The sequence below is a fragment of the Pteropus medius genome, unplaced genomic scaffold (genome assembly GCF_902729225.1).
Source record: "Pteropus medius unplaced genomic scaffold, Ma_sr-lr_union100, whole genome shotgun sequence".
NCBI classification, from domain to species: domain Eukaryota; kingdom Metazoa; phylum Chordata; class Mammalia; order Chiroptera; family Pteropodidae; genus Pteropus; species Pteropus medius.
The window spans coordinates 16,864,693-16,890,474 of NW_024342473.1; the positions used below are offsets into that span (position 1 = coordinate 16,864,693).

At 37.3% G+C, this 25,782-nt stretch overlaps 1 pseudogene; it reads right to left on the minus strand.

The window, feature by feature from the left end:
• Positions 1–25,774, minus strand: part of LOC120604347 (dual specificity protein phosphatase 5-like) — a 37,109-nt pseudogene extending 11,335 nt beyond the window's left edge.
• Positions 25,775–25,782: the final 8 nt, after the last annotated feature.

Here is a 25,782-nt window from a genome sequence, read left to right on the forward strand (position 1 = left end):
GCCCAGCATTATTGGCATCACCTGGAGCTGGTAAGAAATGCAGCATCTCAGTCTCCACCCCACAACCCCAGACCTACTGAATTAGAATCTGCAGTTCAACAAGATTTCCAGGTGATTTCTATGCCTTGTAGAATTTGAGAAGCACTGATGCCCCAAACCCAAACTGGAGTTACTCGGCAACTCAAAGCTAAAGTGGGCACATTACATTTAAAAATACTAAATGCAAAGAATAAAAATAGTGATACTACACTGTGAGGGTGAAGATGTGGGAAAATGGTGGTATTTAATCGTATAACCTTTTTGGAGGGCAATTTGGTAACAGGTATCAAAGTCTTAAAAATGTGCATACTCTTTGATCCAACAATTCCATTTTCCAGGAAGTTATTCTGTAGAAATAATTGAACTAGTTCAAAAAGATATATGAATAAAAATGTCATCCACATAACATAAAAAAGTAAACAGAAGAAGAAATTATAGAATACCACCAAACTAAGATAACAGACCAATATGACAAATATAGATGCAAAAATCCTAAACAAAATAATAGCAAATCAAATACAACAGTACATTAAAGGATAATACGTCATGATCAAGTGGAGTTTATTCCAGGGGCGCAAGGATTGTTCAACATATGCAAATCAATCAATGTGATATACTACATTAACAAAATCAGGGATAAAAATCATGATCATATCAATAGATGCAGAAAAAGCATTTGACAAGATACAACAATAAAATGGGTATAGAAAGAAAGTACCTCAACGCAATAAAGGCCATATGTGACAAACTCTCTGCTAATATCATACTCAGTGATGAAAAACTGAAAGCTTTTCATCTAAGATCAGTAACCAGGCAAGAACGCCCACTCTCACCACTGTTATTGAACATAGTACTGGAAGTCTTATTAGAGCAATCAGGCAAGAGGAAGAAATAAAAGGTATTCAAATTGGGAATGAAGACATAAAATTGTCACTTTTTGCAGGTGTCAAAAACTCTATAGAAACCCTAAATATAGAAAACCCTAAAGATTCCACCAAAATCAATAAATGAATACAAAGTTGCAGGATACAAAGTCAATGTACAAAAATCCATTGCATTCCTATATACTAACAATGAAATATTAGAAAAAGAAATGAAGAAAATTTCATTTGTAATTGAAACAAAAAAATAAAAAAACTAGGAATAAAACTTAATGAAGATGTAAAGAACCTATATATTAAAAATTATAGGACATTGTTGAAAGAAATTGAAGAAGACACAAAGAAATGGAATGATATTTCGTGTTCATTGATTGGAAGAGTTAACAGTTAAATGGCCATATTACCTAAAGCAATCTACAGATTTAATGCAATCGCCATCAAAATACCAATGGTAATTTTCAAAGAAATAGAACAAGAAAGTCATCAAATTTGTATGGAACCACAGAAGACCCCGAATAGCCAAAGCAATTCTGAAAAAAGAGAACAGAACTAGAGATATCACACTCCTTGACTTCAAATTATACCTCAAATACGCAATAATCAAAACAGCATGGTGTTGGCAGAAAAACAGACACACAGGCCAGTAGAACAAAATTGAAAGCCAAGAAATAAACCCACATGTATCTGGGCAACTAATTTTTGATAAAGGGTTGAAAAACATACAGTGGGGAAAAGAAAGCCTCTTCAATAGATGATACTGGGAAAATTGCAAAGCTGCATGCAAAAGTATAAAACTAGACTGCTATTTGACACCATACACAAATATTAACTCAAAATGGATCAAAATATTAAGAATAGAGCTACCATATGACCCGACAATCCCTTTTCTGGGTATCTACTCCCAATATTTAAAAATGTTTATTTGTAAAGATATATGTATCCCTCTGTTTATTGCAGCATTATTCACAGTAGACAAGACATGGAAACAACCAAAGTGCCCTTTGATGGATGATTGGATAAAGAAGATGTGGTACATGTACAAAAGGGAATACTACCCAGCCATGATAAAGGGTTGAAATACTGCCATTTGCTACAACATGGAGGGATCTTGATAGTGCTTAGCAAAATAAGTCAGATGGAAAAGGACAAGAATCTTATGATTTCGCTCATGTGGCATATAAAACATATGGCACAAATGAACAAACAAACAAACTCATAGACACAACAGAAAGATGGTTACCAGAGGGAAATGGGAGTGAGAGGAAGATGAAGAGGTTTGAAGGGGTCAAATACATGGTGACTAGACTATGGATGGTGAGAACATAATGCAATATATGGATGATGTATTACAGAATTGCACACTTAAAACTTCTATGATGTTATTAACCAATGTTATCCCAATAAATTTAATCAAAAATAAAAATAAAAAATAAAGGTGTCAGAAAAAAATGTCATCGTGTTTATGACAGCCAAAAAAATTGGAAATGGTCTCAATATCCAATAGTAAAAGGTAAGTAAATTATGGAACCAATAGTGGAATACTTTGCAGTCACTTAAAATAATAAATTAAAGGAATATTTAATACTCCAAAAATATATTTGTATGTTTTGCATGTTTGTCGATAAGTGAAAACTCATATTTTTATACTCTGTATAAAATGATCTCATATCTTATTTAGAAATAGAAATATATTTTAAAATCCAGAAGGTCATGCAGCTAAATGTTAGCAGTAGTTACTTCAGACAGTGAGATTATAGGTTACATTTTCCTTTTTTGCGTCATTTTGTGGTTCTTTTACAATTGATGTATATTAATTACCTAATGAAATATGGTAGTATAGTTATTTTGGAAGAGCATTTTTTCTTTAAATCTTAGATATTTTCTAAAAGGAAAAACATAACACCTGTATAACTTTTCCATTATACTGACTACATTATATTAAAATTATCTATTAAACATCCTCCTCCTCCAGGACCATGAACACCTTGTTGACAAAGACCTAGTCTTGTGCACCTTTATATCTAGGGCTGAGCACAGAGTGTGGCACACAGCATGCAGTTAATCGGTGTTTTAAATGGATGAAAGAAAGGATATTGGATGACCATTTAAAGGTATTTTTTTCATCATGAGTGGTCTATGGGAATAAGTTTTTAGCACATCTGAACTGATTGCTATTACATATAGATAATGCACTTGATGAAATAATTGTGCAGGGCTAAGTTCTGCCTAACCTATTGGTTTAGCTGAGATCTTTACTCTGGTACTAAATTGTTCCATGAAGTGTGCCCCAGGGCTGAGTGTGTCAGGAGGTCGGGCCTGTGAGGAAGAGGAAGTGTGCTTCCCAGGAGCTAACCACCATCTTCTCCAGTGGGGCCCACTGATCCCCAGGTGCCCCAAGTGGAATCCTAGGTGAGGACTATTATGCCCACCCAAGTGGAAGTTCATAACAGTGGAAACTGAGTTTACAGGTCCCAGTTTGTTCGTTTTGTTGTAGTTGTAATTTTGGATCTTATCTCATTAGGAGATAGAATTATGAGAGGCTTGCACTGTTGCTAACTAGTGCTCACTCTATTTCAGCACTATGGTAAGAAGCATTTGCAAGTATTCTCTCACCTGATGTTCACCACCTCCTTACGAGGTAGGTACCCATTTTACAGAGCAGGACACTGAAACTGAAAAAGGCTAAGCTATTTGCTCCAAGTTCAGACACGAAGAGGCAGAGCTGGAATCCACATGGAGGGAAGGGGCCTGACTCAGAGACCAGGCCCTTCTGCCAGGCTATAAAACAGTTGGGAGATGATCTGAGGGATTCTTCCCAGCACTAGCATGCTCCAGTGTGACTGCTAGTGGAGACATCACTGGGCCCTTCTGAATTTCTCCAGTTCTCCTAGTTAAACAGATTCTATTTAATAATGAGCCTCCATATTCTGTAGTAGCACATTTTTTTTTCGTTCTTGGACCGAAGTGTAATCACCAGAAAACCTACTCTATAGCTTTAAAAAAATTTAAGGGCTTTAAAAATATTTTAATAATTTCATATTAATAATTTCATACTATTTAAAAATAGTCATAATTTAGCTTATAATTTAATTTAATTTAATTTAATTTTTATTCATAAAGTTCTGGGAAAATTCATGGAAGATTCATTGAATGTATCTAAACATATGCTTGCTTGTTTCTTGGAATACTCCAGTTTCTATATTTGGAAATGTTATTGGGGAGATGTTTCCGATGTTGACTGATATAGTAATGAAATATGAATATTTGCTTACAAATCCTCTTGGCTGTACATTTGGAATTTATGTAGTAATACAGAAGAATCTTGAAAAACATCTGGGGAAGGGTTGTGATTTGGTCCAAATTATTTATCCAAGAGGTTTCACAATCATAAAATGATAAGTAACTACTCTGGGCTTTCTTCATCTGCCCTTCCCCTGGCTTATATCATCATTGCAACATTTTGCAATTTACATTGATTTGTGTGATTATTTGATTGATATTCGTCTCTGTCACTAGCTTGTGAGACCAGGAGAGCCACATCTGTTTTGCTTGTAATTGTATATACTTAGCACATACCAGTGTATTATAGAACATAACAGTAACAGCAGCAGCAACAACAACAATAATAATAATGATTAAGAGTGATAACTAACACTTGCTGGACCCTTGTTAGGTGCCAGGTGTTGTTCTGGGTGCTTAATACTAATCCATGTAATGGAACTTTGATAAATCTTGGTTTGATGACTTTTATATAAGTTTAAAAATAAATTTTGAGTTTATTCGTGTGTCACTTTTTAGTGTTGTGGAGGTTTGGGAATTATTACAAGAACTGGAAGATATTGAACTCGAAGTAATTCAGCAGTGTAGCTTTTCTTTTTTGTACCTGACAAATATTTAAGTTCTCATGTTTTTACATTCTTTTTCATTTGTTGGCCCCTAGAACAAATTTTTAATAAACAAGAGAGAAGTCTAGACTCTTAACTGCTTAAAGAAATTGAATAGCAATACCATTAAAATTGGGATTTAATTTTAGTGGAGAAGTCTTTAACTAGCAGCTCTCTCACTCGGGTGATGGGAAGGGAGGATTGTCTTTTAAGAAAGTTTCAAGCTGATGTCTATGTTGCAGCTGCTGTGGCCTCCACTTAATTTATTGTCTGTTAGTGCAAAAATTGATGAGAATATAACCTTTGTAAGATTTTTATATTTTATTGGCTATAAAAGATAAAATATGGAGTAAAAGGAAGTAAAATAGTATTTTGTTAGGTCAGAGGATGGATTTATGCTTTAACTAACTAATAGGATAATCAGAGGGTCGTAAAGATCAGAGTCTCTGCCTCCTATCTCTTCTCTTTTTATGTGCACATTCAACAAGCTTCTCTTTGCGGCTGTCAGACCCATGGGAGCTCACCCAAACACCAGGCCCCCTTTGTCCAAGGGCATTAACTCAGCTGTTCAGATCAAGAAATCATGGAGGCTTCTGGTACAGACACTGAGCAATTGGGATAAGTCTAAATGAATCAGACACTTGACATGTGCAAATGGGATGTTTGTTCACAAGGGGCTCCATGCTGCATTGTGTCTTGAATGAAGAGGCAAAAACAAAGTGTGTGAATGAAATTGAATTTTGTGGGAAACACACAATAGATCCAGTCTTGGAGAATTGCTGGTGATTGTAGTATTGGGGAGGGTGCTGGGAAGGCCAACCCCAACAATTCTCTAAACACACCCTCAGCACAAAAAAAAAAAAGGAAAGGAAAGAACAGAAAAGAAAGATATCAAGCAAATTTTAAAGTGATTAAATTTGATTAGTGGCTCTCAAACTTTAGCCTACTCATCAGAATCACCTGGAAAGCTTGTTAAAACCCAGATTGCTGTATGCCACACCCAGGGTTTCTGATTCAGTAGGTCTGGGGCAGTGCTTGAGAATTTGAATCCCTAGTAAGCTCCCAAGTGATGCTGATGCTGCCGGGCTGGGGACCACACTTTAAGAACTGCCGCTTTAAGCACTCATTTGTCCATGGTGTAGCTATGTGGACTTGCTTCAAGGAGCTGTACCAGTCCAGGAAGACATCTCAGAAGGGTGCAGCTGGGTAAGTCTATTGGTGCTGGTGCTGGTGCTGGTGGTGGGGGCGGGGGGTGTTTCATGTGCAAGCAAACCAGGACCTGTCCTGAGGATAAATAACCACTTTAATCTTTAGAGCTTGCAAATCTAAGTTTGGACTAAGGTATGAAATATGCAACTTAATATCTTCCCTTAAGTATCCTGTTCCAAAGTAATATACTTGCTTGGAGCTTCTGGAGAATGCCGGTCGGTTTTATTGCCATGTCCTCCATGTCCTGGACGCTAAGCATAGTGCCATGCACCAGTATTGCTATATAATTTTCAGGACTCAATGCAAAATGATAATTAGGGGCTTCTTGTTCAAAAATTAAGAATCTGAAGGTAGTGACAGCATTACATTAATCACAGGCCCTTCTAAGTGCAGGGCCCTGTGCAATTGCATAGGTTGCACACCTTTGAAACTGGTCTTGCTTGCCACCTAGTAGATACAAGCATACCTCGTTTTATTGTGTTTTGCTTTATTGTGCTTCATGGAAGTTGCATTTTTTACAAATTGAAGGCAAGACCCTCCACCAGCAAGAAGATTACTACTCTATTGTGACACTCACTTTATTGTGGTGGTCTGGAACCAAACCTGCAATATTTCTGAAGTATGCCTGTACTCATGAGAAGCAAGCAGTTTCTTAGCTTTTCTCACCAAAGGATCATTGGGTAAAGACTGACCAAGAAGGGATTTTGAAGGATCTCCTGGTTTGACTCTATTTTTGGTGGAGGTAAGTACTATCATTTTATGTAGCCTCTGTAGTTAGCCTTTGCACTTGTTACTGCATTTATAGCAGCTCCTTGCAGACATTAGAATCCCATTAGCACTAGGCTGAGCTGTGACTTGGATCAGTTTTCTGCAGTCCAGTGATTTTTTAAAAAAATTATTTTTCAGTTACCACATTTGCCTCCCAGAGAGGTTTATCTATATGATTGAAGACACAGAGCCAGTGACATTGAACAGGGATTTGAACCTAATCTTCTAAATTCTAGTTGGAAGTTCTTTCTACTGTCCACCATTGAAGAAAGTTTTGAGAAGTTTATTGATCTTATTGATAAATATCTTTGAGCTCCGAAGCTTTAGAATCGATTCAAGAAATCTAGTTGACTCCTGGTCTCTTTCTGTCCCTGTGTGCTGTTTAGTTCTGAGAACAAATGGTATCTCAAATATATCCTATTCCCAGGAGAGTCTGGCTCCTTAAGTTTTACTACTGGTGGCTTGGACAATTTCCTCTGAATTAATTCCCTACTCCCATGTTCAAATGCAATGTTACCCAATATTTTACTAAAAATATTTTCCAGTGCACTGGAATGCTCCTCTACCCCAAACACTTGATTTATCTGTGTTTGCCTGATGTTCACTCTCCTGTGGGTGAGAAACTCTACCTCCCAGGGTATGAAGCCAGATGCGCAGGTGATTATGTCAGGATGCCCAGGGACAGGCTGTCTGGGTCTGGGTCCTGCTTCTACTTTTTACTTGCTATGTGATCTTGGCTAAGTTTTCTTTTCTCTTCTTTCCTTTTCTTTCCTTTCCTTTCCTTTTCTTTTCTTTTCTCTTTTTTAAATTTGAGGTACAATTGTCATATAACATTATATTAGTTTTGGGTGTACAACATAATGATTTGATGTTTGTATATATTGCAAAATGATCGTAGTCCAGTTAACATCTGTCACCATACCTAGTTACAAAATTATTTTTTCTTGTGTTGAGAACTTTTAAGATTTACTCGCTTAGCAACTTTTAAATATACAATATGGTATTGCTATCTATTGTCACCATGCCATACATTATATCTCCATGACATATATTTTATAACTAGAAATTTGTACCTTTTGACTTCTTCACCTATTTCACACCCCCAACCCCAATCTGGCAACCACCTATTTATTCTTGTATCTATTAGTTTTTTTTTTTTGTCATTCCACATAAAAGTGAGATCATGCAGTATTTGGCTTTCTCTGACTCACTTAGCATAATGTCTTCAAGGTCCATCCCCATTGTCACAAATGGCAAGATTGGATTCTTTTTTATGACTGAATAACATTCCATTGTTGTATATACTACATATTTCTCTCATCCATTCTTTCATTGATGGACATTTTGGTTGTTTCCACATGTTGGCTATTGTAGATAATGCTGCCATGAACACGGGGACGCATATATCTGTTTGAATTAGTTTTTGTTTTCTTCAGATAAATACCCAGAAGTATTGACCAAGTTTTCGATGTAACCACACTTGAGCTTGTTTCCTGGTCTGTAGAGATAATGCAGTAGCAGGTCTGCTATGATGATTAAGGGTATCATTTATGCAGAGTGCTTTGCTATATAGCATTACCGTTTCGAGGGCTGGCCCTGACACAGCTAGATAGCGGGTCAAATCTGTGGTTTATTCTCCAATGCTTGTTTCATGCTTGGGGACTGCTGGCATATCAGCTTTTTCTGGGGTGCATTTGCACAATATATCAAGATTTCAAACCAAATCAAACCAAACCAAACAACAACAACAAAAACAATTGAGAGAATGGTGTTGCCCCATTTGCAATAGTAGATGCTTTGAAGCTGACTTTTAATTTGGGGCGGGGGATGGAGAATGCCATGTTAAAAAAATTACACCTTGTAAATGGCTGTGTGTTCTGACAATGAGAGGAAATGAATATGTCTATGAGTGAGTGCGTAAAAGCAAGAGTGTAAAGCACTCATGAACTTCATCATTAGAATCTCTCTTCCCCCAATTCCTTGAATCTTTCAGCGCCGCAATTTTGCAGCGTGTTTTGGATGAATCGATTCTGTGGTTGTATAGGGCTCAGGGAAAATCATTCTATCTTGATTGCTCACAACAAATTCTCATTCTCAGTTTCTTCTATTAGTTTCCAGTATTTAGAATGAATGCAAATGTTTATTTATCAATATCTTGATATGTTTTTCTGATCCCACAACTATTTTTATGTAGCTTAAAGTTTAATATAAATATTAAGGAATGACATGGAGGTAGACACGTCTGACTCCAGCTGCTTCGTCTTAATGATAATGGGGGAATGAAGGCCTTGCATGTTTGAGCCTTATGTACTCTTTCAGCGCTTGCTTGCTTCATCCCTTTTGACTGTTCTATACTTGTGCAGCCCTCTTTCCTCTCTGCCCACCCTCCCATCATAAAACAACCCATGGGCCTGGGCAACCATCTGAGTCCCTGTAATAGGGTGAATTGCTTTAGATTTTCACAGAGCAATTTTTTGGGAGGATGAGGAAGAGTGAATGGATAACAGCTGCATTGCAATTTCGAAGTTAAGATTGCTTACCTGAAGGACTTACTCCAAGTGCCTAGGGAATTCTCTAGGCTTTTGCATTTATTAAAGACATGTGAAATCAAAGACCGTCATTTGGTCTATAACATGACAGTTTCACGGAAAATCCACATTGTTGGTGCCCTATGAGAGCCCCACTTCTTTTTTTGGTATTAATGAGACTTGTGCCATCTCTTCTATGATTTGCTATCCAACTCTGGTTGAACCCAGTGAGTAAGGATAACATAGATACCTTAAAACCAGAGACAATCTAAGAAATTTGCTATTGCGATTCTGTCTCTTATTGTACATAGAGAGATAAACCAGCTTACTCCTTTAATTTTCCTCCTCTCCACTGAGTGTAGGCTCATGAGGGGCTTCCACAAAACTTCAGTGCTGAGTCATCACATGCTAACTTGGACTCATTATCTCTCCTTTTACTTCCCCCCTCTACACCAACACCTCTGCTCTTCCCTCGAAATTCTTTATCTCCTTCTGAATTCCTGATCCGAACCAGATTCTCAGGGATCATCTTGGACACCTCCCTCTTCCTCATCTCAATATCCCCCAACTCACTAAAAATTGTCAATTGTATCCTCAGTCTCTCTAGACTCCCTCCTTTCCTCATCCCCACATTCCCTGCCTTTATTTAAACTATGGCATCTCTCACATGGTGGCTGTGGTCTCCTGTCTACCCTCCCTCTCTACTCTCGCCCTGGACCGGCAGTACTGCCCCAAACTCATAGATGTAATGAGTAAACTTAATTGCTTCTCAGAATGGAGACCAACTCCTCTTTTAGCAAAGAATAGCATGTTTTTACTAATCTTCCCTTGCCTACCTTGCTAGCTACATCTGCCGGCCTCTCAAAAGTAGCTGGAACATATTAATATTCCAAAATATGGCATACAGTCCTTTAACTTTCTGGGCCTTTTTGTGAGTTCTTTATTCATGCTTCTTTTACCGTGTTTTGTCTGAATAACTGTTCTCAAGCTCAAGAGTCACCTCATCCTTGAAGTCTTCCCTGATCGCTCAAGCAGAGTTGATTCCTCTTTCATTTTGACTTCATATAAAAATGTCGTAGCACTGGTGGCACTATTTTGCACCTAGGTTTTAACAGGTGCTTGGAGACAAGGAACTTATTACATCATCTTCATTTTTATTATTATAGTATTTAAAAATTTTTTTTATCATAGTACATTTTAAACATTTTGATGAACTGTAGCATACATACGAAAGTGTTTAAAATGTATATGTGCAGTTTAAAGAACAGTCACCACAAAATCAAACCCTCATGCATCTGTCACCCAGACCTTAGACATAGGATTTTGCCAATACTCAGAAATCCCCTATGTGTCCATCTCTGGTCTCATCTGCCTCTCCTACCCACTGTAGGTTACTATTATCCTGAATTTCATGTTAATTATTAACTTGCTTTTCTTTATGGTTTTTAAAAAATGCCATGTAAGTATGTATCTCTAGGCAATATATTGTTTAATTGGGTCTGTTTTTGAACATCTTATAATGGAATTGTTCTGTTTGTATTCATTTATAACTCACTGCTTTCTTCTGTTATGTTTATGAGATTTATTCTGTTGATATGTTTTGTCATGGTTCATTCACTTTTTCATGGTTGTATAAATTCCATTTTATGAATGCATCATATTTTATTTACCGAAGCTATTGATGATGACTTTTTGCAATTATGAATAAGGCTTCTGTGAACATTCTTGCCCATGCCTTCTGGCACGTGTGCAAGACTGGCATTAGGATAGATATAGCTGGAAGCAGGACATCTGGGTAGAATATATATGCAGGTTCACCTTTGCCAGGCATTACCAAACATTTGCCGAAGTATTGTATCAGGGACTGCATCTTTTTATTTTGGTATCCCTAGTACCTAGGACAGTGACTGGCCAAACACAGTTGCTCAATACATATGCCCTGAGTGAAGGTAGATCAATAAAGTAGGTGTTAAGTCTTAGCCTTTCTTTTTTTTGAATAGCTCTGGGAAAAACAGCCAAAGCAAGTACTTTTTCTACCCCCACAATCAGCCAATAGGGGGCATTCTGGCTTAGGACAGAATGATGTATTTTAATAATAATAAAGATAGAATTAATGCAATTGTAATGTCTTATATCACTTTAAAGAAGATTCTTAGAGGACCTAGTTGATATTATAGCTATAGCAGTCAGACCTGCAGATAAAATGGGTCCCAATTATACTTTAAAAATCAATGTTATCTCAGATTGCCGAGGGGCTAGATTTTGGGAGCTAACCTGCTTTGGAATGTGGGTATTTCTTCAATGAATCTTCTGGAGCTTGAAATATATAGATCATTGACAGAGAGATTAAATGCTTCTAGAATGGGTGTGAAAAACCACAAATTTACCGTGCTACACAGAGAAAGACAAAGATGTACTTTCTGTGTAGAAAAATACTGCTAAACCCTATAAAAAGCAGGTCATAAATTTGGATAAAGCATTAATTTAATCTTGTACCTTGAAATATCTCTCCATTAAGCAATATTTTAGGGCTCTCTTATCCAAGCCATATTTAATAAATTATTTCTTTAAAATTTTTTTTATTTTAAAATAATTTTAGATTTACAGTATTGTCGTAAAGATAGTACAGGGAGTTCTGTATACAATTTGCTCAGTTTCTGCTGATGTTAACAGCATTTCACATAATCATGGTACACTATCAAAACTAAGAAATTAGTGTTGGTGCAGTACTATTAACTAAATTACAGACTTTTTTTCTGATGTCACCAATTTTTCCACTAATGTCCTTTTTCTTTCTAGGATCCAGTTCAAGATACCACATGCATATAGCTGCCATGTCCTCCAATCTGTGACACTTTCTTAGGCTTTCCTTGTTTTTTTTTTTTTTTTTAAATGACCTTGACCCTTTTGAAGAGCAGTGTTTAATCATTTGGTTGAACGTCCCTCAATTTGGGTTGTCTCATGTTTTCTCATGATTAGACTGGGTTATGGATTTTTGGGAAGAATAGTATAGAGGTTAAAGTTTGCTTATCACATCTTGTGAGGGGTACATGCTAGCAACATGACTTATGACTGGCCAAGTTAACCTTGATCAACTGCCAGGTTTCTGTACTGTAAAATTACCATTTTTTTCCTTTCTATACTCTACTCATTAATTGTGAATCACTAAGTCCAGGCCATAATAAGGAGAGGAGTGAGGAATCTCAGAGAATTCATGGACATATATATTAAAAACTACCCAGTAATTAATAAATATTTTGGTAGATACTTTGAAGCTATGTAGATAGGTTTTTCATCCAAATTGGGTCTTAGTTTTAGGCAGAAAATAAAATATTCAGAACTCCAGAAACAGAAATCAGTCAAAAGAAATTTTGACAACAAAAGTTCTCTTACTTTTTACTCAGGATAATAAGAAATAATCATCTAAAACACTGTTTAGGCCTCTGTTGCAGAGGTTTCTCTTGGCTTAAAAGTGAGCAGTTGAAACCCATGTTATAGGAAGAGTGGACCAGAGAAAGGCTCACCCACTACCAAGCCCTGTGGACAACCTCCAGTGACTGTTTCCTTATATTTAATTGGCATTGATGCCATCTATTCGCAACTTTTTTTTCCCTATTTTGGGATATTAAGAGTTAGGCTTTATTTTTAATAGAAATATTTTTCAGTAGCAAGCATGCATAATTGCTCTAGATTGAGAGAGCAAAAGGTAAACATTCCATTTTTTTTTCGTATTTTGCTCTCATCGCAACTTATATAAATTATTATTTGGGATAAGATTCTCCAGGTCTTAGGAACACTGATGACAATTTATCAAGATTGTCAAAATGATGGCCAAGAATACCCTCAACATATGCCAACTCTTCTGAGGGTTTCCTGGCATACACACACACACACAAAAACCCATATTATTAGCTTGTGAATGTATACCTACTCTTGCTTTACTGCCAAGGAAAAGTTCCACTAAAATCATCTCTTAGGATTTTTGCCTATATTTCCTAGAAAATTATGTAAATTTTAGAAAATTACTCTTCTTTGAAAAACTGTTGTATTATGTATTTTTTGTATTATTTTCTGTTTAAACCAGAGGTTCCTGACACAGGGTGCCTGAATTCTTTCTCTAAGTTTTTATTTGCTAGTTACAGAAACTAACTCTTCTTTTAAAACAAAAAAAGAGTCTGTTAAAAGGATATTGGATTGGAACTGGGTATGCAGCTGAAAACTGTTCCTCCAGTTTGAAAACAGAATTGATCAATGAGAACAGAGTGCTGTGGATTCTCCGGTGGGATGGATCCTGGGCCATCCCTAGTTCCTTGGGTTATTGGCTACCAATTCTGGGTCTAGGTCATGTGTATCTTATTAGCAAAGCTTGATCTATTCCTACACCCTTGCTACAAGGGAAGCTGGGAAAGTGACTTGTTTCCTTCTGTGGCAGAGTATGCTCTTATTCACCAGGCATGGAGCTTTCCCATGCAAAGTAAGAGGGTTCAGATACTGGCAGCCAAAATGAAAGACAAATATTCACTACAGACCCTTCTGAATGGGGTCCCATAAGCTGTAAATTTCATCTGATTCTCAAATAGGTGCATTTATTAAAAAGAAGCACTGCTTTATGTGTTCTATAATAATTGTATTATCATAATTATGAACATCATCAAAATTATTATTTTCCTAAACTGTATGTTGACTTTCTTTACATGATGACTGTTAATGCTGTTTCACTCTTTTTGGCTTCTCTGGTATTTGTTTAAGGATTTTTTTTTTCCAGAAAAGCTATATTTTCCTTTAAAAATTTTGGAATCCTAAATTTCTTTTATTTTTTTCCCCCTCATTTAGAAACTCACTTCTGGTGTAAAAAAAAATGGCTGTTGAATCTAAACATTTACCTCTGAAATGGTAGTAAGACATAGACTCATGATATCAAAGAGAGCAGAAGTGGAGACATTAACAATGATGTTTTGAAAACTGGAAGGCAAGAGGATGAGTAGATAATTGACTTAGGAGTCAGAGTTCTCAGATCTGATAAGTCAACAGTGGGGGAAACATTTAGTTAGCATTCCATGTGCATTTGTGGAGTATCTATCAAGTGCCAGACACTCTTCTTGGTCCTTCGGATTCATTAATGAACAAAATCAAAGATCACTATTCTTATGGAGTTATCATTCTGGCAGGACAAGCCACTAAACCAACTAGATTTGTACCTGAAAATCTCCAGGAATTGGGATACCAGATATCTCTGGAAGTGGCAGTGAATATGGGTCTGAAACATGAGGATCGGTCAAAAGTCTTTTTGTGGAGCAATTAGTCATTGTCCAATAGAACTTTCTGCATTTATAGAGATATTCTGTATTTGTGCCGTTCAATACTGCAGCCACAAGCCACTTGTGGGTATTGTACACTTAAAATGTGGCTAGCGCAACTGAGGAACTGAATTTTAAATCTAAGTTTTCATTAGTTTAAATCTGCATAGCTTCAGTGGTTAGTGGCTACTGTATTAGACAGCAGAGTTGAATCCTCAGTTTCCTCCCCTACCTAGAACAGCTGGATACCCCTTTCCCAATGCAACAGAAAGTTTTGAAATTTATTCTGTGAACTAAGAGATATCATATACATAAGAAGGATAGGATATCATAATGCAAAGAAGGGGATCACTTGAATTTGAGAATTTGGTTTTCTTCTCCCACTTGATTCTCCAAATATTGGCAGTCAGCTTCTACTTCCAGGCATGAGAGTAGAAATTTACTATCTGATCTTTCTGAGTAGTCCAAGAGAAAAGATCTAAATTTGTTAACATTAGGGATTTCCCAATGAAACAACTCAGCCAGATCATCTAGGATAAGACCCAGAGTCAACAACTCAACCCATATATGCAGAACTCCTATCAGCTTTTTTTTTTGTGCTATAATCTTAAATGTGAATAGATAGTTAAAGCTCACCAGACATCTGAGGATGACTTTTCTCTAAAATGTAGACAGATACATAAACCAAAAAACAAATTTGAGGAAATAGAGAATATCTAAGGAGAATAAAAATGAAAAAATAAAAAGTCAGATAAGAGATAATTTTGCATTCACAAGAAAAGAATAGAATGCTATAATGAATGATCAGAAGAATAAAAACTAAAAAGTTGTTGGGAAAATAAGACACAAATCACAAGCTCAATATAAGGTTTAGTAAAATAAGGATGTGGAAATCTTTTAGAAACTAGAATAAGAAAGCAAGGAAATGTAAAATAGGAGGAAAAGAGATAAGAAAATTAGATCAGACTAGGAGGTAATATCTGAAGAATAGAAATGCCTGAAATTGAGATTTGAGTGAATGAAAATGAGGAAAATTATCAGATAAATAATTCAAGAACATTTTCTAGGCCTGAAGGATGTGAGGGTTTAGAATAAAAAGAACCATCAAGTGCCTCCCACAACGAATGAAAATAGATCTATACCAGGGTACATCATGATGATATTTCTGAGTACTGGGGACAAAAATAAGGGCCTAAAAGTTTCCAGAGCAGGGGAAGGTTATATACAAAGAATCAGGAATTGTAATGACTTTGGACTTTGCATGTGCTCTCCAACCTAGAATTCTATACCCACCCAAAGTATCAGTAAAGTGTAAGGACTGTGTAAATACATTTTTCAGATATGTTAGATCTCAAACATTTTACCTCCCATGGAGTTTTTTCTCATAAAGCAACCACAAGAATTGTTCTGTCAGAACAAAGAAGTAAAAAGATGATGAAGATCTAGATTCTGAGAAAAAGTGAATTTAACACAAGAGAGAAGTGAGGGAAATTCTCAGGATGATGATGGAAGAAGATTCCTGGATGAATCTGTGCAAAAGACCAAGAGAGCAGCCAGAAGATTGGAGCAAGTCAGAAGGTTCAGGAAGAGATAATTCCAACAGATAAAATGGGTAGTGTTTGAATGTATTGAAAAGAAAGCTAGGTAATCAGGGGAGGGTTTGAAGATAAAGTAACGAAAATTCATTAAAAAAAAAATAAAGGAAAAAAATAAAACCAGAAAACTAAGTGAAATTAAAAAAACTCCAGATAAGTGTTGACTCTGGGAAAAATAAAGTTGTACAGAAAGAAAAAATAATAATTATAATTCATGGCTCAGCAGTGGAATAGCATTTACATAATTATCATAATGTAAAATGGAATAATTATTAAACGAGAATTGTGATAAAAACATGTTGAGGGCATAGAGGATTGGGAAGTATGCATGTGTGTGTGTGTGTGTGTGTGTGTGTGTGTGTGTACAGATAAAAAATACCAATTTTCAGTAGAGGAAGTCAGTAGGTAATGTGTAGAACTAAAAACTCAGAAAAGTTTATGCTTGAGATTAGCAGTGTGGAGATAAATACCAAAATAAGTAGTAAAAGTGGTTAACTGGACTTGAGGAGAGCTGTGGGAGAACAACCATTTTCCATAATAGCCCTTGTAGAACTATTTGCCTTTTCAAATTCTTTGCACATAAGATTTCAACTAAGGTGAAAACATCAACAATCAAAAAAACATTAGAAATGAGATGTGATTAGTTGGGATGGCAAACTTTCTCAACTTCTGAGAATTTGGGGAAAGATTTAACATACTTTCAGGAGTCAAATTCTTGTCTTCACTTTTCCAAGATCGTAGAAGGAAACTCGTTGGTTGCTGCAAATATCTGAAATGATAAAGAGTAATAGGGCCTTGCATAATATTTTCCCCACTAAAGTAACATAGAGGACATGTGTTTTGTTCAAAGCCCAGGCCTTTTTCCTGTCGCCGCCTTTTTCCTGTTGTCCTTTTCTTTGGAAACGGCTTTATTTCCACTTTAGTCAGTACTGGTGGATGACTCTTGGTTCTCTTTCCTAAGAGAGATGGGGACGTGACTGAGTCAGAGCCAATCATCATTTACTTTCCCTCTGGTCACATAACTGGCCCAGGAATGAGAACATGACTCACATTAGGCCAATGAGCATTCTTTCATTTTCTAACTGCAGCTGATGAAGAGCTGCAGACTTTTTCCTCCAGGCTGTCCATATGGCTATAGGGACGTAAGCCTGGGTGGCTTGTAGTTATATTTCCAGTGTGTGGGGTCAATTGTCCAGAGAAATTGAAGTAACTAGGAAGATACAGAGGAGGGAGAGGGAGAGGGGGAGAGCGAGAGAGAAAGAGAAGTAAGGGAAGCAAGAGAAGGCCTCTGAGCCCCTGGATCCAGCTGATCCTTAATCTAGTCCTTTTCATGGTGTGAATTCAGAAGCCAACAGATCCCTACTCCATTTTTTAATAAAACTACTTAGAGCTGGAGTTTTGTCACTTGCAGCCAAAGAGTCCAAACTAATAATATTAGCCAGCATATTTTATATCATTAGGCAAAAAAAAGTTTTTCAAATTAAAAAAGGGAGCATGTAGACATATCCATTGTTATCTGTTTGTCTGTTTGTTTGTTTGTTTATTTATTTATTTATTTATTTTAACATTTGGGATTATACCATTGAAAGGAAAAGACTCTCAGATGAGACTGAAAAGGAATCTGATGGTTTGACAGTTGATGCGTAGAGCTGGCCTGTGTAAACTCCAGCGACAAGAATGTTGAGTTTTTGCTATTTGTGCTGAGATAAAGTTGATTAAATTCAAATTGCCAAATTATGCATTTTATAGTAAATCAGGAGTTTACTTAAAGAATTAAAAATTGCATTTAAGAGTTTATTAATAATCTGGACACTGTTAGGTTGGCACTTTGGAGAAATTTGAAATAAGTGTAATGTATGCTCTGTGCTCTCATGTCACTTAAAATCAATGAAAGATGATATAGTGTGAAATACTTAAGTATCACAGCATAAGATCTATAGGCAGTCACCAAAAAGCAAGAAGCCATTCTCTTGATGCAACTTCTGGCCTATTTAGTCTAGAACTTGCTTGTAAGTCTCACCCTTATATAGAACGATCATTTCCCCACCTTTTTTGAACCCCAGAGTAGGGCAAAGGGCCTTGGTTATGAATCAAGATAGAACAACAAGTCTGCTTTTTGGAGGTTAGGTCATAAATAAACACTCTTGATATAAAGGTGGAGGCTGAGGCACTCCAGTGCTTTGTTAGGAAGAGTGAAAAGCTCAGCTGTTCTGTGGGCCAAGAAGTGCTGAGCCTGCAGGATCCTCAGCAGAAGGAAAGAAACTGCTTTGCAATGGCCTGACGCCTCTAGGGTTGCCTTGCTCTCATCAGATGCTTTCCCTGTTCCTACAGGCAGGCATTGCCCAGAGGAGGAGGGGATGGCAAGGTGCCAGCCTTAAATAATGAATAGTACCCTCATTTACATTCTTTTTTAGTGGCGCCTGTTTGCACACAGCATTGCAGGAACCTGGAGCCCGAGGAAATATGACTTGGAGCCTGCTTGGGCTCCTTCCCTCCAGTGTGCCTAGCTCAGGAAAAGGCAGAGAGCTTCCCCTCAGACCATCTGGCTCACTTGAATGTGCTTATTAGTAACAGTGGAGGTGGGTCTGTTAGCTTGGGACAGCAGCTCGGAGGCAGATGCTGAGTTTATGTGTAAAATATGGCTTCCAGCCAAAGCACTAATCATGGTCGCCTCTGAAGTGGTTCCAATTGTCTGGATGAAGCGCTCCGGCTCTTATGTTGTTTGTACAAGCTGGTAGTTAGAGGTGTTGTGTACAAGATATTTGTAGTCATAATTTCTCCAAACAGGTTAAGGCAAACATTATGAGAATCAGCATATTAATGTGCTGTGTTTCAAATTAGAATTATAAACACACTTTCCTCATTGGAGGCCTAATCTGCTAGGAAGAAGCCAGATGTTTAATGATGAAATCATTATTTAGGAGGACCTATCAAAGTAAAACAAATTGTTGTTTAAGTGAAGGGAAAAACCTGCTTCATGCAAGGGAACTCGGAAGAACTGCTTCACGAGGATTCCTGCTTGCATTAAATTTTCACGCACTTCTTGCTGCTGCTCAAGAGCAAGGGTTTCTTCCAGAAACATCACTCAGCAAATATGAGTTCCATCCTCCTAGGACAAAACTACAGGCCAGGACAGTGCATTTCCTGGTGAAAAGTGGTAGCTGATGTGCTGGAGTAGTAGTTTGGGAAAAAATTTGGTCTCAGAGGCTTTTTGATGTTAACTTGATATTAACTCCTCTTCCTCTTTCTGTCATTTCTAAGGTCAGAGTCAGGAAGCAGTATTTGGTGACAGCTGATATTTTTGTCCTCCACCTGTCTTCTGAGCTTCTTCAGGTGTATGGAACTGGCCGCCACATTCCTATTGTTCAGGTGTTATCATTCCATTAGTCTCTTATTTTCTTTAATGGGGCGCGACCCCATAATCTTTGCATCTGCCATGAATACGCCTGTCTTTCCTCTCTTCTTCTTCCTTCCCTTCGATCCTCCACTCTACTTTCTCACGTTCCCTTCTTTCTCAATTTCTTATTGGAAACACATCTTAGAGAATACATCCAATTGTTCCTTTAGGCTGAAGAGCATACAAAAAGTAGGAAGAAGTACAAAGATGGGTACTGGAGGTGGTTTTCTAAAATTTAATTTCATCACGTGTCTTGTCCTAAATATCCACAATACTTCCATTACTATTCCAATTTATTCATTTTTTTCCAGTTTTCTTTGCTGCTGATAGGTTTTTAGACTGTCCGAGTCCTTTCAGAGTACATAACACTGTCTCCCAGCAAATTAACTGAGGCCATTTTGACATGCACACATTTTTAGTCATTACAGCAATGAGAGGAATAACAGCTTGAAGTGATTAGAAACCATTGGGGTTTGGAGGCTTCCCTTCTGCTGGATTCTAGAATCTCAGAGCTGTCAAGTACTGAAAGGATCCAGAGAAGCCAGCACCTCATCTGAAGTTTTTCCGCAAGACTTGGAGGATGCACGTGGCCCTGAGGGCTCATTTGCTCCAACCCCTGTGGGACCAAAAAGAAGTCATCCCATAGAGATGAGCATTTTTTCTCTTATGAAGGATGTCTTGATTTCTATTAATGCCATCTCATTTCCTTGAAGTGAGTTTTGATTTCTCCGTCTAATCTGTTTCATGTACCTCTCTTTCATTCATTCAAAAGCATTATCTTTTCCTTGTTTATATTTTCTTTTTTATTCCAGCAAGTCCTAGAAGGGATTTGAAGTAAGATCTAACTCACCTACCCATATGATACTTGGATCTTCTCAACAATACTTTCTTGCCTAGGGTTTTCCAGCACATAATTGGTCATATCCAGCGATAGGACGTTGGACACCTTCTAATGCAGCATATTTTGCCTCTGGGTGATTCTAATTGTTAGAATATACTTCTCTGCATTGGCTTTAAATCTGTTTCTTGGTAACTACCACTCATTTATTATCAGGATTGTTGTGACAATTAAGTGGGGTAATGAATATACTACTTAGCATAGTATCTGGCATAGAGAAAGAACACAATAAAAGGTGATTGCTTTTTATTATTGTTGTTTTTGGTTCTTGGTCTGCTCCTTGGAGTTCTATAATACAAACCAGTTCTTCCACATGGAAGCTCTTTGCATAATTGAAAACAACTCTTGTCTCTTTTTGACCTCCTTTTCCCCCTCCCAGTAGTTTAAGCTAAATATTCCCATTAACTTAAATCATCCTTCACATGGCAGTACTTGAGTTTCTTCACTATTGTGGTCACTTGCTTTGAACATTACAGCTTGTTTTTCCGGACATAGCTCCTAAAATTGAAAGTAATATTTATGTAGAGGGTATGTTCTGATTTGTGCAGCATATAGTAGCTGTTAATGAGGCCTTAAGTTATCTTTTCTGGCGGCTACATTACATTGATGACTCATATTGGATTTATTGTGACTAAATTGCTAAGTTGTTTTTTTTTGTTTGTTTGTTTTTTGACAGGATAAACCTATACATCTACATTTTCTAAAGCAAACACACTTATGTTTATCATAACTAAATACCATCTTATACAATACCTGCAGCTTATTATTCTAGCTCTCGAAGACCTCTTTGGCTCTATCCACATTGCACTTTGATCCACAGAAATAGTTTTCTTTGCTTTATGGTTTTGGTTTTTTGTTTGTTTGTTTGAGGTGGGGGAGAATCCCAGATTTCTGCAGGATGTCTTAGCTTGGATTGCTATAGCAAAAATACCATAGATTAGGTAGCTTTTAAACAACAGAAGTTTTTTTTTCACAGTTCTGGAGACTGGAAGTCCAAGATCAAGGTGCCAGCTTGGTTGGGTTCTGGCGAGGCCCTCTTCTGAGTTGCAGACAGCTGACTTCTCATTGTATCCTCACATGGCAGAGAGTAGAAAGGGGAAGCGCACTTTTTCTTGGTGATTCTTTTTAGTTTTTAATTTATTTTTCTAATCTGTTTATTTTTTTTTATGGTGACATTGGTTAATAAAATCCGATGTTTCAGCTGTACATTTTAACAGTAAGGCATATATATGTATATTTACATTATGTGTTCACTTCCCATAGTTAGTTTTCTTTCTGTCACCGTATATTTGACCCCTTTCCCCCTCCCCTCTGGAGTTGCAGGCTTTCTTTCCTTTTTTTCTCTTAAGTTTATCGGGGTAACATTGATTAATTACACAATTATATAATTTTCAGATGTACATTATAATTTGACATCTATATATTCTATTGTGTGATTACCACCCAGAGTCCAGTTTCCTTCAGCTACCATGATTTTTTGTGATTCTTAAAAGGGCACTAATGCATCATGAGGGCTTCACCCTCATGATTTTATCTAATCCTAATTACCTACCAAAGGCTCCAGCTCTTAATACATCACATGGGAGGGTATGGTTTCAACATAGGAATTTTGGGACACAAACATTAGGTCCATAACAGATGAGGAGACTCATGGAGGGTTCAGTAGAAGGAGGAAGAAAGAGTCTGGGTAAGCACAATTGTTCAAAGTGGCAGAATTATTCCAAATTCTATTAGAGTGAGACGGGAATAGAGAAATAGGTGAACGCAAAAGATTGAGTGACCATGAGCACAAATTTGGAGACATTACGAAAACTTGAAAATAACCTAGCAACGTAGTCCCAAGCACTGAATTTAAATGACCAAGCATTAGAGCAGTTACAAAAAAAACTCAAGTCTCCCTGGAGTGGCTTTTGATTAGGATCAGTGACACCGTATGGAAAGAGCTTGGCACGAATCTTGAAACCTAGTAAGGGATCAATAGAAAGGTGTCTAGTAGACAGATATCCTCTTTGGGTCCTTCTAAATCTTGACTTTGGCCTTCATCTTTTTCTCTTTCGTGATTTTCCCTTAAGTGATTGTATTCAATCCATTAGCTCTTTTCACTTCTCCTCACAGTTTCCATCTCTCGTCTATCATTTTGTGAACAAACCTGGGTTTGTGCTCTCCTTACTGTTCATGATTTTATAGCCTCTGAGCATTACCCACTTTTTTCTCCACCTTTTCAGGCTAAAGAGCTCTAAAATGTTTAGCGTACCAAATGCGCAAATCACCTCTCTCACTCCAGTCGTTCCTCTCAAGACTTTCCCTAGCTCTCTGCCTTACTCGATGAAAGACTTCTTACTGGGCTTGGCAGAAGTCTCCCTGGTCCTCTCTGGTCTCCTAGTAGTCTGAGACTTAGTTTTTCCATCTGTAAAATGGGACATGGAGCCAATAATACCATAAGAAGAGGTGAAGAGATTTAAGTGAGTTGATGAATATAAATTGCTGAAAGCAGAATGTGGCATGGAGGAGTCATTCGGAGATGTTGTGGTTAAAACCATCGTGTTCTTAATGAAATCTCCTTTTGTAATTTAATTTAGAAGCAATTAGTGTGAAATGTACAGACCTCCCTTACTAACTCACTCTGTAGATTTACAATGAGGAACACAAGAGTAATTTTTCTGTTAACAGGCTAACTCATTTTAGCTTCATGGTAACTTCTGTCACTTTTTGGAGAATTGTGTGAGAGAAAGCCCTGATGGAGTCATTCATTTTATCCTTTTGCCCTCTAACCCATCACGTTGGCAGTAATAGCTGCCAGGAGCAAGACTTATAGATTCCATGAGCATTACAAGAGCACACGTCTGAAAAATGTTGACCTCTATGTCACCTGTGAACCTCAAACATTAACAAGAGTGATATGATGATGATGATGATGATGATCATGATGGCGATAACAATAACTTCCATTTTTCAGCCACCTACTGTGTGCCAAGTACTACTGTAATAGATCCTTGAGTCAAAAGGATGAACACGACAGTCACAGATGAGAGACAATCTACCTAGAACTCCTACCCCAGTGCTTGGCACATGGTAAGTGTTCAATAAATATTTGAAGGACAAAAATAAGTGATTGAGACTCAAGGTTTAAGTGACCTCCAAGGAGGCCTTCTGGATTCTTGGAGCGGGGGAAAACCTTTTATGAGGCTCAAAATATACTCACTCCATACTGAATTCGGCTCCGTGGAGAGTGATGTGACAGATTCTATTGCCTTTGGGATCTTTTCCATTCAAACAAGCTTACATGAGCCTGACTTTGGGTTCCTTCCTTATTTATCCCCTCACACTTCTCCTTGGTGCCCCACACTGTTCCCATGGAGCAAATCTCTAGACCAAAGCTGTGTTGCAGAAAAGTGGTAGCTAAGGCCATAGGACTCTCAGTTCATCTGGATAATTTTTCTTTGTGTAAGTGTCAGCCAGAACTTAGGAAGGCAATGCTTTTCTTTCAGTCATTTTTTCTCCCTTAATTACTGACTTTTAACAAATGGATCTTAATTTTTAAGCAAATAAGCTATTTTTAAGTTGCTTTGAAAATAGGAATGTCATGGACAAACCAGTCTTGAGCTTTCTGTTCTTTGAGGCTTTAATTTCCGTTTTGAATGACATTTGGTGGTGAATAATACGTTAGGTGCATTGACTCTTTCTGCCTCTTAGGATCCATTTGTTAAATTGCCCATTTCACTACACTCGATGGCCTCTGGGTACTAAGGAAGTTAATGCCCCCATTGAAAGTGAGCAACTTTATTCCTGAGCATCCCACATTAGAAGGATCATCCCCAATGTTTCTGAATTACTTAAGGATGTGAAAAATATCTTTATTTTCTATTTGATGACACTTCTAGGTAATGTGAGGTATTATAGAATAATACCTTAGCTTGGAGAGGATTTTACTCCAAAATAAAATCAAGTCAGATTCTCAGCTGTTGCCTGTTAAGTGCCAGTTTGACATTCGAAATGATCTGAACTTAGTGATTTGGAGAACCCCATAACTAGGAGCTATAACTTTTATTCACTTAAAACCCATTTGGCCATGACTGATGAAGGAGCTCATTTTGTTTGGGAGGATTGAATTGGAGCAATTGGAGATGAAAACTTAAGACCTAATGATGGAGTATCTGCTGTGCAACTTCAAGTTCCGAATTTGTGTTCACTTTAAAATAAACACTCTTACTTTTGTGCCTCTTTTTCTTAGGAAACTTAGTATGGAATAAAAATAAACTAATGTTGTGAAATGGTAGAATACGTATAAATATTTTGGTCTTAGGAGGCCACATTGGCCAACCACAGGGTGTTGGGTTGGGTCCTGGCTCTGTCCTCCGTGGCAATGTGACCTTGGGCAGGTGCTCAACCTTTCTTGGCCTTGGTCTCCTCAGTTAAACATTGAAGATGGAAATAGTGCCTTTCTCAGATGGCTGGAATGATGATTAAGTGGGCTTCTCTATGTAATGGGTTGAACATGCAGAAAGCATCCTTAGGGGCTTGCTTTTAGGAAAACCTTCTAGGTGGGAGGTGAATTATTGTGAAGCTTATGGAACTTAAATTTCAAGATCCCTCATTTGCACATACCCTTTTAAAATAAACATTTTCTTTGGTACCTGATTTTATATTCATTATAGGTTGTTTTCTTAAACAGGGCCTTTCAAATTGCATAGTTCCATAAAGCCTAGATTCTCCCTTGTCCAGCTCTCTTCATAAATTGTTCTATTAGTCCTCCTACTTGGGTATAGACTCCAGAATTCATCAATTTAAAAAACGCTTTTAATGACTGCTAAAACTAAGACTATTTTAAAAGCATCTGGATGGTATATGTTCTGCTAGAGCTCTCAAGCAGGAATTATCGAGAAGGCGAAGAATTAATCTGTCTCCCACATATATTAAAAAATGGGTTTGTTTCTGCCTAGGAAAGCAAGAGTGTAGAAGCTTTCTTGATGAGATTTAATGTTTTAGAGACTGATACCCTGATGAGTATTACCTGATGTTAGAACAATAAACCCATCGAAGTAAGGTACACAGTCCTTTTCGAATGCCTCTGATCTGAACTCTAGTTATGTGACTATTGCCTTCTATTTGGTAAAGTTGTTGTGTTTGTTTTTTGCAGTCTTGGTTGTCTATTTATCAGATCTAGAAATGCTATGTCTTTTTTAAGGAAAAGAGAGGTATGGGCTATTCTGAGATTAAGAGGGAAAGACTAGATCATTCCCACCGCCACTGCTGTTGCTGCCGCTGCCACGGCCGGCATTGCCGCAA